General features: G+C 40.9%; 1 protein-coding gene and 1 long non-coding RNA gene across 7 annotated transcripts in view; one reads left to right on the top strand and one right to left on the bottom strand.

Moving 5' to 3' along the window:
• PREX1 (phosphatidylinositol-3,4,5-trisphosphate dependent Rac exchange factor 1) overlaps positions 1-17,656 on the top strand; it is a 129,522-nt gene that overhangs the window by 33,101 nt on the left and 78,765 nt on the right. The gene's annotated exons all lie outside the window — the stretch shown is intronic.
• Positions 9,013-12,644, bottom strand: LOC147650108 (uncharacterized). The gene is made up of 2 exons (XR_015276905.1): positions 11,827-12,644; positions 9,013-11,159 (listed from the first exon to the last, which is right to left on the bottom strand). It is a non-coding gene; the product is annotated as an uncharacterized LOC147650108 (long non-coding RNA).

Here is a 17,656-nt window from a genome sequence, read left to right as displayed (position 1 = left end):
TATTTTTAAAAGGATGTAGTTCTGTTGATGATAGCAACTGTGTAAACGTTTTTCCTGAGATGTGAGAAAAGGGGAAGACTTATCTGCAGAATTTACTGTGAGCAGCATCTCCTTTGTACCATCAGACAACCACATGTGGAATTCTCACTATTTATTTCTAAGCAAAGTCTGGTCCAGTTATTTGGGTGGTGTATTCCAGTATCACCTTTTAAGAGACAGAAACATTTCTACTGCCAAGGCAGGATGAGCTGAAGGCAGCTGATGTCTCGTGCTGGTTTTCTTACTCCCCAGCAGCGTCCCTGGTGCAGCTGTTCAGGAGGTAGTGGATGGTGTAACCCAGCTCAGGGAGAGCCAAGTCCTGCAAGGTGTTCCCTATTAGAAAGGAAAACCACCCAAGATCTAACCAAGTAGTGCTACCTGAGCTTAAGTAATTTGGTGTCCAGGAGGAATCACTGTTGTCACTGAGAAAATGCATACTTAGGTTATTGTAAATTTAGATAGATTTATGAATTAGATTGGAGCAACTGAAAGTTTTCTATTTTGGAAATTGCTGGCATAAACCCTTGTTTCTCTGTTAACATTTGTTTCTCTATTAGTATAGCTTTGAACATCAAAGAATAACATTTACAGGTCATCATTAATATTGACTTTCAATATTTTTGTTGTCATGGAGACAAGGTTTACATCTTGAAAATAGTCTTAATTTGTGAAGTGCATAATGAATACTTAAATATATTGAGCAACCTTATTATTGTCAAGTGAAGGCCCTTTCAGAGTGAAAGACTATGTAATGGAAAAGTTTGTACTAGTTTTATACTTATTTTAAAAAATGTATCTTCTTGTGAAACATGTGGCCTAAAAATGTTCTTAATTATGAAAGCATTCTATAGCATTTACTGAGAGATGAGACTCTGTGTGCTTTCATGCAGATCTTCTACAAAACATTGTGTCCTCCACTTCTTGTTAACTTCATTATGCAATCCTCATCTCCTCCCCAGAGGCTTCTCCATTGTCAAGGGCAGCTGCATTTGCTTTTTACAAGAACCTTGGTCATTAGGTTCACATCAATACAAAGCAAACCTCTTAATCCTATATTATAACTCTAAATCAATCCAAATTTCTTTTTAAGTGCAGTTACAATATATAGCTTTGGATGCATTTACCCTAAGGACTGCTTATATATATATTTTCTATTTTTTTTTTTTCAAGATGAATGGATAAAACTGAGAATCCTACATCTGCAGAAATCTGTATCTCTCTGAGCTGCTCTCAGACCTATTCAGTGCATTGCTGGGAAGCTGTCTGAGTATTTTACATGCAGAGCTGGTTGAAATTCAGATTGATCCTCTTATATGATAACGTCAGATATTCCAGAAAGTCCTCTCATCCGAAATCAGGACTAATTGGCTAGCTCCAATTATGCGAGGAGTGGATTCTAACATGAAGGATTAACCAGCATTCCTTTTCTATTCCTATTGTGGAAATGGATTACAGGTCAAGGCTGTCGAGGAATTAACAGCTCTTAAGGCTTTTGCAATGTGATTCTGTATCTGTTCAGTCCATGTTTTTTTAAATCATAGAATTTATGTTTTGCAGAGTCAGTTACTGCTGCAGATAATTGATGCACAGAGTTGATGTGCTGTGCAGTAACTAGGGCAGCAGAGTGTGGGAGGCAAGCCCTGCTCAGGGTCCAGGACAGTGCCCTGCTGTGCTGAGGGAAAAGCCTGAAGCCTCTCGCTGCTGCGCGGTTGTCATGGCTCGAAAGGGCTTTGCTTCTCGCCCTCTGTGGAAGGAGCTGACAGTGTCACCAGTCCTCCCCTGTTGGTACAATATCCTGACAGTGCGCTGGAATTTCTTGTGTACAGGCAAATCTAAAACCTTCAGGGAAGGACACCCCTCACATCTGAACTGGATTCAACTTTCCAGGCTTGTGTCCAAGATTCAGTTGCTGAGTGCTTTGGGAAGAACTTGGACCTGGCATTTTTCTGGGAGATACTAATGGAAGGGAGGGAGTGAGAGGTAGATAGTTTCCTTAGGAACACAAAGACTTTAATCATTCCTGTTCTGCGTACTTGTATTGTTTGCCTGTAACATCTTGATTTCAATATTCTTTTGCATTCAGTGTGCTGAAATAATTTAGAGATTTGTGAGCATTTGACTAATTCTCTGTCATCTGACCTATGTTACCATTAAAAATCCCTCGACTATTTTTCATGTGTTGGTTTGATTGCCTATTGGTTTGATTATCAGAATTGTTTTTAACAGTTGATTTTTCTAGAGACAGCTGTGCCGATCAGTTGCTCATATTATTGGCTAACAGAATTTAAATAGCATGCACAATTCTTTTTAATGCTCCCAGCACTGGTAATTTTGCTTGCATTTGATAGTCAGGTTTCCTGTGGCTTCTTTTGTGGCATTAGATTGTCAGATTTCCTGTGGCTTCTTTTTTGGGTAGTGAAGTTAAAAGAGTACTTTTGTTGGTAAGACTTCAGAATTAGAGAGAAATGCAAGCTGTCAAGGAGCTGTCTGCTGCGTGCAGAAATATTTCTAGGAATATTGTTGGTGATGGGAGACTTATTCAGCCTCAGTGACTGCCTCGTACTTAGTGTGATACAGAATTGATGCTTCTGGGTCAGTGACAGCTTATGTTGCCATGTGACATTTTGGTAACTGAGCCCATTTCTCTTTGTAAGGAAAGCTTTCAGCTCCTCATATTTCATCCTAGCGAGTGATACTGAAGAGAGCATCTTTAGTTAACAGGACAACTTGGGAGGCTCTTGGGCATCCTGAAGTTAGGCTGATTGTGCCATCGTTGCTCTAGCTTGCAGAAGGAAGAGCTGCTGAGCTATCGGGCACACTGATGAGACCTTGCCTTTGGTACATTCAGGTTCTAGATAAATGTCCAAAGTTGATCAGGCATGTCTGATTGTTCTGATTTTGTTACTTAAATGCCTCAAGTCCTAAGAATGCTGGAGATTCATGAGAGTTCCATGAACTTCATGAATCCTCAGACTTTAGAAATGGAACATCCTTTCTTCACCATCTGAATATTTGATCCTTAATATGAATAACAGAAGAGGCTTGGAGTGTCAGTTGTTGTAAGGGCTGTTACCTGAGAGCAGCGGCTGGAATCCATCCTTGTGTTCCCTGAGTGTCCATACAAAGCACAGTCATTCCAGCACCTGGTATCAACATCATGTATCAATAAGAGCCCAGGGATGTTGTAGAATTAGTGACTTTTTTAAGAGCACCTGCTGTATACAAAGAAGCTTTAAATCTCTGAAAGAGGCTTGTCCTTTCTGGTGTACGTTGTGTGAAGAGTCTGGGTGTTTTGCAGAAAAAAATGCCACTTCTCTGCTCATGCAGCCAGTTCAGATGGAATCTGTCAGTCATCAAAGATGTTTTACAAAAGCCAATTCTAAGTGTATGTCCTACAAAAACTATCAAAAATGTGATGGAATACAGGGTGTAGAAACAATAGCTTGTGAGGTATTCAGCCAGTGGAGAATTGTCTGTGGAACATGCTTCAGCAGGACATGATGTTCTTACAGTGATTGAAGTTTTATCTGGTGAGTTTGAGCATTTAAAACATCCTTGCATGGTTTACTGGTGTTACCTGGAACAAAGCTTCCCATAGTTAATGGTCACCATAATGAGCCTTTGGAAAACAGAGCATGTCTTTTAAGCATTTGTTCTGTGTGTGCCTTACGTGAGAGAAACTAGTTTATGTGAATGAATCTTAAAATCTGGTAACATGGAAGGTTGTTTGAAGGAAAACAGTTGGAAAGTGTTGTGCCTGTTTTTTTACTGAATTTGAAGGGTATCAGTGACTGCTGTGATGACTCAAAAGGAAGAAGGATATAGGAGAGGCTTTTCTTATAAACTGTGCTCTTAGTTCCTGATTGGCAGGTGAGAGTCAGCAAAGAAGACGCTCCCTCAGGCAAAGTAATAATTCCCTGGACATTTTAGGCAGAGAGCTTCTATTACCTTGCAGTTCTGCTGTATTGGTTTCTATCTCTATGTAGTTCAGTCATCATTTTTATCTCTAAAAGCTTTGTTTTCCAGTCTGAGGATATTGCAATGGAAAAACTATGATGGAACTCATACTTAATTGTTCTTGGTGACTGGAGTGGTAAAGAGAAAGGATTAATATTTGCCAGCATCTTTGATTGTTTCTGTGGTATATGTCTTAGTGATACAAGGTATGTGAACTCTTTGCTGAATAGTTTTGAATAGCTCAGCTTCCACACTGTGCTCAGGGAGCTTTCTGGTACCTGCTTTCTTAAGGGAGGCTGAAGCTGCTCCATGCAAACCTGGTGGTGGCTGCCATGAGTAGAAGGTGCTCATGTGCAAGAGAGCCCCATTAGGAGATGTACATTGTTGTGTCCAGTTGGGAAGGTAAGAGTAGCTCTGTGCTGTTTTTCATTTGGTTCCATTAAGTTACCCTGGAAACATTTGTTAACACCCTTAATTAAATCTGGTGTTTTATCCACGTCTAGGATGTGAGTTTTCTATTCTGCTCTCCCGAGACTCCATCTAGAGTACTTTGCCCAGCTCTGGGGTCCCCAGTGAAGGAAGGAGGTGGACCTGCTGTGCTCTTTTATTTTTAAGAACTACTCCTTATAACTCTTAAGAGATAGGAAAGATATTATTTATGTTGTCATGACAAGGATGAAGATAAATGATGCTGCTTATGTTCTGAAAATGAAGAAATGTCAGTGGAGAATCCAAAGGGATTTACTGTGGGCTGTAGGTGGATTACTCCAGGTTAGAAATGGCACCATTTTATTGGTGGGATTTAAATTCAGGAGTTGTCATTCTGTGTTTAAACTTAACAACAAGGAATAGATTGAGACTAGAGAACAATAAAAATTAACCCAGACAGTGAAAGACAATACTTTTCATCAATATAAAAATAATTTTTTCTAAATAATCCGATGTATTCTGGCATGGGATTAAGTAATTCCCTTCTCTTGGGCTAGTCATGTTGATTTAAGAAAGATGAAGTCTCTAGAAACAGTACACGAGAAAGACAAAGAATAAAAAAAAGCTGGACTCTCATGAGAGAAGCAAATAAGAAAAATGTTTCTTTATACATCCTGTGAAATTCTTAGCCCAAGCAAGTCTTGTGTTGGAAGGAAAGGGTTAAAACCAGATGATTTGGCAAGGAGGGAATAGTTCTGCTCAAAGTGACTTTACAGCTGAGAATGCTGAGTATTAGTGTGGGGAAACTCCATTTATTGTGCCTAGTGTTGTTCATGCTTTGCCTGCCTTGAGAAGTAGAATTCCTGTGAAGAGATAACAAACTCTCACGGACATGCTTGAGCCTCCTGCTGGGAGAGAGACAGATCATAAAAACACAGCCTTGTGATAAACTCTGCATGTGTGAAGTCCTTTGTATTGGGGCAGGAGGGCCTCCCTGGCCCTGCCACTGTGCACTGGGATGGGCTGAGAGTCTGAGAGTCTGGATGAGCTGAGCCTAACAGAGCCCGTGTGTCTCTGCCGCCCAGCTAAGGAAATAAATCTACTCCTTGTATTTTGGGTGTGGTTTGGTGGTCACCTTGGTGATTACCTGTATGTGCCAATTCACACTTTCTTGGACACTCGAGAGAGCAAAAGTGTAGTGAGGATTATGGGAACTGAGGATGTATACACATTTGTGTACTTTTTAATATAAAAAATTAAACCATGGTAAAAGCCACAGATCGTTTCTATAAAATCAAAATCCTTTTTAACCAGCTGTAAGTGGCATTGGTGGTCTGACATGCAAGTTGTGTTCCACAGGGTCTTACTGACAGGGAGTTGCCATTTTAAATGTCTTTCTAAGAAAGAGGTAGGTGGAGAGTACTTAACATCCAATTTGGAGATCCAAATGCAAAGGCACCAAGACTAAGAGGAATGGATCTGGCAGGAGCCTAGATATGTGTCTTGGAGTAATATGAATCAAAAGACACAGCTCAGTCAAGCACGTCTGCTGTCTTTAGAGAGACCTCAATGAGCTGGCTCCGTGGAGCCCAGGGTGGGCTGTGTTCCTTGTCCTGTGAGGCTTGGGAAAAACCTGTCCCATTAGGAGAAAAAACACTTTCTGATATACAAGCGATGCATTTAGTTTCCTTTACATTCCTTTTGCCACTAAACTAGTACAAAATATCCCATCACATGTTACAGGACTAAAAGCAAGGATGTTATAACTGGGTTTATCAAAGAGTGAAAAAAGAAGTGGAGTGCGAAAATCTTGGCAAGGTGTGCAAAATGTTCCTGGACTGTGCTTATATTGTTACTGTCACTTATTTTATCATGTCAGAGACAGTATTTAATTCTGCGTTAGGTCAAAATTAATCAGTTATTTCAGAGACAGCATTTACGCATATTCAAAATTTTAAGCAAGGAACCTCTGCAGTCACTCCCCAAGGTGCAGGCTTGTTAGCACTCCAGTGCTATCTTATGCCAGGGCACCATGTGAAAACTTGTAAAGAAAAAATTGCCTTCTGTTCACGCACCTCACTTCTTCACGGGTCTGCTCATCTTCTTCCCCCATATTCTCTATTGTTCCTTCTGCTGTTTCTAGAAAAAGCTGAAGAAAAGAAGTTTGAATTCTGGGAAGGAAGTGGTCACTCATGTTGTACCTTCTTTTACCTGACCCTTTTGGATAATTGTGAAATGTGTATATAGGTATCATGAAACTTTCTGATGAGAACACTGGGATTCAGTATCTATAGCATGTCTTTGTTTGTGACCAGCTGTATTAGGATTTCTTTTTACATTGTTACCCAGTTTCTGAGCAAAGTTCCTTTCATAGTTACCTGAAAAGGCTTAGTTTTTACCTATATTAATAGGATCAAAGTTGTGTTTGTTTTACAAAGGTGTTTGAAATATTCTAGTGTTTTGCAGAGTTTGCTTGAACCATGCCATCTCTTCCTTACAAATTAGTGGTGATTTATGAAGCTTTTGTAGGAAAACTAACAAGTCCAAGTAGCGCTCAAAGCAGATTTTCCTGAAATAACCCTGTGGTTATTTTGTTGCTTCAGCATTCGGGCATGAAAAATTAAATACTTAGAAAATAAAAAATGTCAGCATCATCTGTGATGGAAGAAAGGCATTTCCTAGAAATGTTCTACTTTATTCGGATGCTCTACTTTATTTGGGTAATAAGGCCTAATATTATTTGTTATAGTAGTAATGTTATATTTAATTAAAAACAGTGGATTTTGAAGGGAATGCTAGAATAATGGGATGGTTTTGTAAGTAATAACCACCATAATTACTCATCTAGGTTCTGAACAGTCATTCCTATTAGCTTCCTGCCTCCTGTATGAAGTGCCAGTAGCACTGTAATGCACAGGAAGACCTTGGATCCAGGGCCATGGGTTACATCTAAGAAGATTTCTGCCATCACTTCATTTGTGGTTCACTCTTGTAAGTGTTCTGCCCTGAAGATGGAGTTTGGTTTCTGACAGTTCTTTAATTAGGAGCATTGCTGGCAGCTCCAGGGCAAGGGATAAGGTAAAGATGAGGTACCACCCAATCAGCGCTGGGAGTGATGGGATAAAAGCCATGTAAATTAGCACTATGATAACGAGACACAAATCTCATCAGTACCAAGGGACCTGTCACTTTTAAGGCTGAGGTCAGAACTTCCTAATTCTGTAGAATCATGCCCATTCAATCAGCATGTGCATTTGAAACAGGTTGATGCTTTATTGTATGGTGCCAGTGACAGAGGAGCAACCAGCGAGAGTCTGTACAGTGAGGAGGGAGTAATATGTGTGGTCTGTTTCAAACCAAATGGTCATGCATAGCTTTATTGTGGTATTAAAAAGGTAAAGAGGCTCTGTATTGGTTCTGTACTTAGCAAGCAGTAATCAAATGCTGTGCTTTTACTGTTTCCTACTCCATTTGCTAGAAGTAATAAAACAAGGAGTAGCATAGAGACTTGTGGGTAATCACATCTTGCCTTATGTTGCTTTTTAGAACAGTAAATGAAGCCAAGAAACCCTTGGATTTCTGGCTGGAGAGAGCCAGGAGTCACTGAAAAGGGCTTTGAGCAGCCAGCAGCCCTTTCCTATTGAGGGATCTTGCAGTGCCTCAAGGACCGTCCTACTAGGGGAGAAATAAAAGTCAAAACAAAAACTCTAGTCACCTTGACAGAATATATATAAAGAAATTGTTATTCTTATAGGTTCCACTCAAATCTGGAGACACTAATAGTGTGACAAACCATGTTTTCCATTGAAAAGATAATAAGCATCAGAATCAAATCATGAATAGCCACCTAGCTATAGTGGTGACGTGCTCCCAGCTGTGACATGCTTTCAGTATAGAGCATTGCCCTGAAGATGATTTTGGGCTTTTTGGAGATGAATTAAAGAATAAATAAAATAAATATAAATACTTTTTGTGACATCCTGTGTTTATTACTTCTGGCTGTGGTTTCTCCGTGTTTCTCATGGGTATTTTGTATTATTACCTGCTTTCAGTCCCAAGTGGCTGAATGCAAAAGCAAGGCCCTGTCCTTTGGCATGGCTCTTTTTGTGTTGTCAGTGATGTTGGTGTCAGAGCTTTGTGTTGGTTTTTCAAAGTTCAGGTAAGTGTACTGGAAATTTTTTTGGTCACTTCTTATTTTGCTCCTCTTCTGCTTCCTGCTAGAAGACTAGCAGAGTATTCTAAGTTTTTCTCCCAAGAAAAACACAGGACAGCTTTCAGTGTCAGTAGATTGACAAAAGGAAGGTGGGTTCTTCCCAGCTCAGAGGAGTGATTCCCAAAGTACAGGGAGCAGGATATTCTGCTTAGACTGTTGGCTGAGCAGGAAGGGTTGCAGTTCCAGTTTTCCTCCTGCTTTAGATTTGTCCACCATCTGTAGTGCATTTAAACACAGTTCCTTAATTTGGTACATGGCTCAAATAAAAAGGGTTTTGGTGAAGGATCCTGTATTGATGTGACAGTTGATGGAGCATCCTGAATTTCCTGGTACATTTACTGTGCAAAGACTGAAATAGTTCACTAGAAAAGATGTTGCCTCTATAAGCTTCTAAACATTTATTCTTGAAAACCTTTTAGATCTATTACATTTTCTATGGGAATGACAAACATTTAAGATGTCTGATGTCTCTAAATTCAACTTTGTGTGTGTCTGTTGCCTTTTAAGTTGGCTAATGCAGATGTGCTTAGGTATGCAAATTGGGTGTATTTTTTTTTCTCTGAACAGTCAGCTATTTAGGCAGAGTAACTGTGAAAAGAGATCCACAAATGGAGCCTATTTATAATCCAGGACTTCACACTTTATTTTGTGTAAGTAAAATTGGTTACTGTTTTAATATGAAACTGAGTTGAAACAGACATTTATTTAATTGGCAGAACTTTAAATTCCAGCTTTATTTATGTAGGGAATTCCAAGCATCTGCATAGATGTACCACAAGGGATTGGCAGTCTGAGAGTGTTTCTTTTATTAAATTCTGTGGTGTTTTTCCACTCTAAATATTTTATTACAAATAAAAGCCCTGCTCTGTGTGAGCACTCAGTAACTGGCAATCAGCTGAGTTCACAGATACAGTTGGGACTCTTGCAAAGGCTAAATTCAATCCAGTGTGTAAATGTGGTAGATGAGGTTTAAACCAGCTATTTGCTTTGGCCCAGCATGCACCTGAGCTGTGGCAGCAGATTTTGAGATTTGTTCTTTGGACTGATAGAGATGGATACTTGGGGGAAGTAGTGCCAGCAGTGTCTGAGGTGGCTGGCAAGGGACTTGGACTGGGAGATGCTGCACTGGCAGATAGGATGAGTGGCCAGGAGCATTGGCTCAAAAGGGAACTCCGTGTGTGAATTTCTTTGCTGCATAGTAGGTACTACTAGTCAGCCTCTAATAAAAAGGCAGCTGAAGGGAAAGTATTGCAGAAGAGAAGATGACAGCCTGAATGAATGGTTCGCTAAACTCACCAGCCAGTGCATTGGCATACAGGCAGTGTGGTTGATGCCTTTTCTTCAGCAGGGACAATTCCTCTGTCTGGATGGAGTGGTGAACAAAGTCATACCTAATCCTAACTGCAGCTCTGCAGATATGAGATATCTACATTGAAGATAGTTGTTCACTTTCCAGAGGACTGTCCTGGTGATAGGTCCCCAAGCTGCTTTAATAATTGGTTTTGTAGTGCAAGGGACAAAGTTGTGGCAGTTCTGAGAAAAGGGCAAGTTGCAGAAACAGATTGAGGATTGGCGAGATGTGCTTTATGTTTCCTAGCAATGTAATACAGTTGGCTTCAGATGAAGGAAGGTCAAATTTTATCTGATTTTCATTTAAAAACATCATTAATACTTCAAAAAAACTGTTTAGATCACAAAGCCCCTTCTGAAATTAAAATTTTAGTAATTCCTTTTAAGGTTTCCCGTCTATTTGCACCTCTGCAAAGAAAGAACAAGTGTATGTATCAAAGCTACATTTTTAGCTTTGCTCTAGACTATGCACAGATTAGAAACACAGCTGCCAACACCACCCTCCTGCCACAAGCCAGAAGACCAGACCCATCACCAGTGGCACCAGCATCGCCTCGCAGACCCTCCAGGCCAGTCGGAGGCCATGGGAAGGTTGGGGAGGGCAGTGTGCTTGCTGGAGCCCTTCAGTTCAGGGGCTGCAGCAAGCTTTGCCAGCTCAACTTCCCCTTTATGTTTGAAATATAATGATTCATTCTTCACTCTGTTTCACAGGAAGCTGGAGTTAAAGACTGTGTGTGATATGATTGTGTTCTGCAAGAACATGTGTGCAGAGAAGGAATGCCACCATGAGGGAGAGTCTTTCTTCAGTCTGTCACAGGAAAACAAATGTATTTGAAGGGGAACTGTGAAACCCGGCTCTGGGCTGCCTTGGGGCAGTAAGACAGGCAGTATTTTTAGACTCTGTCTAGCTCTTAGACCTGACAGAATGGCGTAATTTTCCCCTTGTCCAAGAGGAAATGTGACTGGTTACCATTGAGTATTGGGTGCAGTGAAGAGTTTAGGTCTATCTGGGCACCCCAAACAGCGTGAATAGCCTAAATGTTCTAGGTGTGTAAAGCTGGGCAGGAACCCTGACATGAGTAAGCCTTCTGAGGATGTTTCTGAGGTGCTTTGTGGCTGGAGGTTGGCTCTAGACAGTTCTGCAGTGTCCTTTAGGTCTGTAGTGCTGTTTCTGAAAGAGAAGAAAAAAAGCCAAGGCCCATGAATGACATTGCCTTCAGGGAGATTTCTGATTTTGTTAAAATTTTGGCATTATATTTCATAATTAATTAAGGATTTTCTCTTGCCTGTTTTTTTCCCCAAACAGTCTGTGCTTTCCACTGTACTGCAGTATAGGCAATCTGGTAGGAAAACTGAGCCACTTAGGTGGGACACACTTCAAAATAGTGCAGACTGGTTGGGAAAACCAGCTCAGATCAGCTGCTGGACCTTCAGCCAAAACGGTCTGTTCCTGCTCTGGGGATTGTAATAAAATTGTACTTGTGAGGTTCATTTGTGTAAATCTTTTTTTAAACCAACACGTGAAAGATGCTCTTCTTTTTATTTTTTTTTTATCTCCCTCTTTTTTTGTGTGTGTGTAAATAATTGCAAATACATCAAGGCAGATTTTGCAAGTGCAGCTGTGTCTGCAACCCATCTGTGTGTGTAAGTGCAGTCACCCGGCAAAGGTGAAGCACGTGCATAGAAATTGGCAACTCCAAAGTTGTTCCTTTCTTTCCTGTGGTAGGAAGTGTAAATGCACTGAGCTGGAGGTTAGGATTGCTCCTCTTTTGTTTTCTTTCTCTCAGGGAGTTTTCTCCCATCTGTTGCTGACAGACAATGACGGGGCCGGTACTTACGGGAGGCTAAAGCAGTGGCCGGTGCAGGGGAAGGCTGGCTGCTCTCCTGGCTGAGGGCTTTCTCCTGGGCTCTCCTGGCTCCGGGGTCTCTCCTGGGCTCTCCTGGCTCTGGGGTTTCTCTCGGGAAGCAGAAGGCCTCGGGAGATCGGGGCTGGCGCAGTTCGCAGCTCTCTCGCTCTCTCGGCCCCGCAGGGAGACAGGCCGTGGTCTGTGTGGGGAGAATTGAGCCCCGCTGCGAGGCTCCGTCTCCTGCTGCCTTCTCCCGTGGGTGAGCTCCGCTCCTAAGAGCGGCCGTGGGACCGGATTAACACCTGCCTCACTGAGGAAGGACCGTCGCCGTCTGCTGGGGCGCCTCAGGGGAAGCCCTGGGGCCCCGGGCCCTTCCCCCCCTCCCGGCCGTGTCCGGGGCTGCCCAGCCCCGCCACACCGACCTGGAAACCTCTGCAAGCAATCTCAATATTTAGATCCAAAGTCTGATGCTAAACTGGCTTATGAGAGACAATCTGAAGTGGGTATCGTCAGAACGTAGACAGTGTTCCTAGAGAAACAAGATCCTGGGATTCTGTTACATGTTTGCAATGTAGATGAAGTCTGTGGGTCGCCCGAGACGATGCTGTGTGGGCCCAGTGTAGATTCACGGGTAATTTACAGCAAGTGTCAGTGAACCGGTCTGCTTCAGTTAGCTGAAGTCCTAAGGCTGTGTTACAACTAATGAAGAATATTCCACGGACTTTAGGGGACTAGATTTAATTTTAAAGTTTTCCTCTGTCTTGTCTATCTAATGTTTAGTGTATCAAGACACCATCACTGGAAAGAGTAGAAGAGGCGTAGTCTTTCTGATAGCAAAGTTCTTTAGCTCAGATTGTTATCTTGAAATACTATTTGAAGAGATTCTAATTTTTGCTGCAGTTAAATTCATCATCCTGATTTTGCCTTATTTTGGATACCACTTGATGTTTCTAGTCTCTCTGATGCCCCTACCTCTCTGCTGAAAAAGGAGGAACTGTCTAGAGCCCAAAACCTGAGAAAACATCCCCTGATGCTGATAGGATCTTAGTAATTGGAGCCACTTCTAATTGAGAATTGGTTGCAATCTGCAGGCATCTCTCCAGTATGAATACAATGAATGTAAGTAATATGAGTTGAATCCTGAAAATTTCATGTGTTGTTTACTGGTCCCTTACTTCTGAAACAAACTTTTGTTAAAGTACCGTAAAGACTAAGCAGACACAGACTTGTCTGGATTTATTTCTCTATATAAAAGTGAAGTAAACCACACTGTTGAACCAAACTTTGTCCTGAAAACATTTTGAAGAGTGCCATGCTACGGTAAGATGATTAAAGTAATCTCATGATTATAGAACAGGGAAAATTACATGAAGAGGCCAGTAAAAGGGAGAATATTCCAAAGGCTTGAGAGAATTATGCATGTAGCTTTCTTAAGTTCTTTTGAAAATCCAAACAAACATATTTGCTATTGATACTAGAATGGGGTGGAATCTTCCAGGGATGGATATTCACAAAAGGGCATGCTTAAGCAAAGAAGAGGAGGGGTTTGGGGTTTTAAGTCTACAATAATGAGATTATTTAAAGTGATATATAAATGATATTATAAAGGAGGGAGAGTATGAAGAGGAGTCAAGAGAAGTCAGGATACAGGAGATATGCAGAAATTAATAGCAATGAGTTCTGAAGGATTTCAGAGGTGAGAAATGTAGCTTTTGGGGCCCTGAAGTGAACTGGGATCTTCTGACCTGTCTGAGAATGCAAATATTAGTGACTGGTGGGAGGAGGGGCTAGCAGAGGTGAGGGCAGTGATAGAGAAGAGACAATGGCCCTTCTGCAGCAGCCTGTCTTTCACTTCACAAAAGCTTTTTTGTAATTCAAATGAAAACAGCTCCTCCTTAAGAAAGGGATCTCTCTTTGGAGAGAGAAATGCTGCAACATTTTTCTCTATGGCTTCCCTTCAGTTCCACCTCCCTCCATCAGTCCAAGCATGAATTTGGTTTGACCGTGGTTTTTTTGTTGCAGAATTCCAGTGTAAACAGCAGTATGCTGGAGATGCAGATGATGGTCCGGGATCTTTTTAGATCTTTTTTTGTAAAAGACTTTTCCTGGGAAGTTCTTGCTAGATCAGCTCACTTGTGATTAGTCCCGGAATACCACCGTGCTGAGAATGTCCGTGCATGTGAATTTTGTACGTGTCAACTTGCAGTGCCCCCACACCTCTAAGCATCCATGAGTGACCGAGGCAGTTCTAGTTCACTTCTAGAGACGATTCAGTAGCACTTCACTGCCCTGAAATTTGTACTTGCTGATGCTGTGAGAGGGATGTAGCAGAGGAGCGTGGTCTGAGCTAAGTTTGTCATCCAGGCTCACCTTGATAGAAAGAGAAACCTTTCTAGATGGTAATTCAGCTTCTCTTCTTAAACAGCCTTCTAAAAGTGACTCATCCTCTAAGTTGCCTGCCCACTGCTCTGTTGTAGTGGGAACCTGGATCACTAACTCAGGGAAGGCTTCAGCTTTCAGGGGGTTCGAGTAGATGAGGTGAATCTTCATTAAAAGCCCAAGAAATTTGTTGACAGAAGCCATTTTGTGCTGGACCTCTGTCAAGAAGTTCCAAGTGAGAAGAAAACAGTTGGAATGTCTGAGTCCTTATTAAAGCACAGCTGAAAGCCCCAGTGCTGTGCCAGTATTTTGTGACTGATTTGATGTTATAGACAGTGTGGTCATAACAGCATGAACCTTAAAATTCAGGGTTGGCTGAGGACAAATCAGATTTTTGGAATTATCTCAGGCATGTACTTCATGTTAGCAGTTGCTGTTTCTCTTATCTAGTATTTAAAAATAAATAATCAAGTTTATGTATTGAAATGTTTTATTCATAATTTAATGCACTTACATAATTTCAAATAGCAGAATTTCTGAATATTTCATTTATTTCTATATTTCATTTAGTATTTATCAGCATTCACCATATGTCAGACTAAGAAGTGGGGAAGAAGTTTCAAATTGCCATGATTAGTGCTTAGTTAAAGTTTATTAAATTGCTAGTATGAGCGGTGGTTTTGTGATATGTATTCATTATTGTTTATTATTATTTGTATTAATGTATTTATTGCTTATGTATCTATACAATTACAAAAAATAGCCAGTGAAAGTAAGCTTCAGGTCAAAGGATCTCTCCCTTGTGACATATTTGAATTTTGCAATTGAAGCTGCATTTATTTCCTGAGGGTCTTTCCAGTTTCACCTGAAATGGAATCTGCTTTTTTTTGTGAGGGGTCATGCAGTTTGCTGTGGGAAGAGACGGTGCCTCCTGTAACTCCTGTGCCTTTCTGTGTGTGAAATGATCGTGCAGCTTCTACAGCTCAGACTGCCTGACCTGTTTGCAGAGAATGATTGATACTCCATGATGTGTGTGACTTTTTCTTCTTTTTTTCCTTTTTATTAATAATCTTGGTTAGCTAATAATTTAGTTCCTCTTCAGGGGATAGTTTAAATGAAAAAAAGTACTAATAAGCTTTGAGGCTTTAAAGCCAGTTTGATACACAGGAAGCCTGAAAATAGGGCAATAAAAGATATTTCTGGTGCTATTTCCTCTTACTAAACACCTCTGTCTATCAGGCAAGTCCCTGTTCAGGTGTTTGCTGATGAATTAATTTGCCTGTAGGTCTCAGCTACAGCTACAATGTTTTTGCAGAGTTGCTCTCTCTCACAGCTGTGGCTCTATTGTTTAGGAGAATTTTAGTATAATGCACTCTCTGATGCTTAAGTTCTTCCTTCCTTCTCCAGACACTCATAATTTAAAATGTGTTCTTATAGAAATATTAATATAGCAGCAATTGGGCAGTGAGGGACTACTGGATTGCCAGTTAGAGATACAGTCATAGGCTCTTTAAAAGTAGTACAGTTGCTTCGGTATTGCTCCATTTTACATGTTTAACACTAGCAATGTCAAAGGAGTTGCACCTGATTTCCAATATTCTAACTTAACTTCACAACAGAAAAATCAGAGTCAGACCCAGTATTCTACATTGTATGCTGGCATTTTCCCAGGACAGCAAGCGACTTTGGAAAACCAGTCATCATATTTACTCAAGAATTACTTTATCTGTCTTTAAAATCCATCTGTCTCTAGGATGGACATGATCAGATGATGGTTAACAGTGCAAAGCACTTCAGGCCATGCCAGGAGCAGCAGAACTGAAGCAGGTTCCTCCCAGCTGAGGTGTCTCGATTCTCAGTTGGTTGGTGACTCAAGACTGTGAGCCATCACTGCAGTCGTGCAGTCAGGTAGTTACAACTGTGCTTGAAAGGAGATGCTGAAATATTTAAATAGCCCTGTGCAGTCATTGTTATGGTACTTTGAGATTATTTATTGCATTCACTTTCAGACCTCAGTGCAGGTGAGAACTGCAGATGACATGCAGGATGGGGATGCAGGGTATTTGTTTCCTGTAATTTGTGCAGAGCTTTAGCTTATGAGCTGCATATCTGATAGAAAGCAAAAGAACATGATCAGAATGACAAAGTTCAAAGCTAACAATTGAGCAACATGAGTAAGGATGCATCTGTTCTTGAAACAAACTTCAGTGAACACTCAGTTGAATTTGTCAGACTATTTCAGTAAAGCTGTGTTTCCACAGGACCTTTGAGCTGCTTTGCTAAAGACAATAGGGCTTTTTGGTATGGAGGCAAAGACTTCTAACAGCCAAATTTAGTGGCAGCACTAATTCAATTGATGAAAAAAAAGAGAAATTAAAATTATGCTTGCAAGTTCTTGTTCATATGTATGGCCCCTGTGCTGTAGTTGCAGGGTGAAGATGATAGTGATGGTCAAATGCTGGAGTTTATTGTTCATGTCACCTCTTAATTTGTCACTGTGAACACATTTTCTTGGAAACAAGATACCGGCACTTGCAAGAAGCTTTAAGCAGCTGATGGCACAAGTGTAAAACAATTTATTAATATTAACCCTGAAAATTCCAGGCTCATTTAGATCCCTGGACGCTTGTTCTGAATCAGTCCTGATCACTGATGAGTTTAATGAAATAGTCTCACTTGTCTCTCAAGTGCAATGTGACATTGCAGTCAGGTGTTCAGAAAACAGGTTTTACGGGATTTTGCTTTAAGTTGTTGCTTCTCCAGCAGCTGGGACCAGTTGCCTCACCGCTGTTTCTGTTCTCCTTTTCATTTCCCTCAGGGGTAGGCACACTTTGCCTTCCTTGCTGTTCAGTAAGAAGTCTCTTGCTATTTCTGAATGTTTGAGGAAGTATGTGCCTTAAACATGAATTTTGTGAAGGGGGATGAGCAAACTGTCACTGCCTTGTCCCTAGTGTTGCCTTGTGTTACTTCTGCTACATAGAAGATGGAAAATACTGATTTTCCCTAATTAAGGCTACAAGCTGAGGTCAACAAGGCCCATATGAAAAGCATTTGAGAGAAGTCCCAGTTGCTTCATGTGTTTCATGTGTGCAACTTTTTCATGTGACAACAACTAATTAACAAATTCTTTCCTTAAAACATACTCTGTGCTTTTGTGGTTTAGAGGTGCTGCAGAGACACTCAAAACAACGAGATTTCATTGAAACAGTGGGTTGTGAGGAGCATTAATAGAAGAGCAGAACACTTTCAAACAAAAGGGGCCATCAAAAAGTACTTATTTAATGAAATGAATTTTTATACTTAAATTTCATTCTAGATCTGTAATGTGTTTCTGTTAATCTGCATTGGAAGGAACTTGTCCAACATGATGTGAAGCAGAAAGGAAACATTTCACTCTGCTCATTCTAATTTGCCATAGATTTGCGTGAATCCTGCAAGGCTT

This window comes from Cyanistes caeruleus, chromosome 16 (genome assembly GCF_971803275.1).
Source record: "Cyanistes caeruleus chromosome 16, bCyaCae1.hap1.1, whole genome shotgun sequence".
Taxonomy (NCBI): Eukaryota; Metazoa; Chordata; class Aves; order Passeriformes; family Paridae; genus Cyanistes; species Cyanistes caeruleus.
The sequence above is the reverse complement of the archived record's forward strand: the minus strand, read 5'-3'. Positions and strand labels throughout refer to the sequence as shown.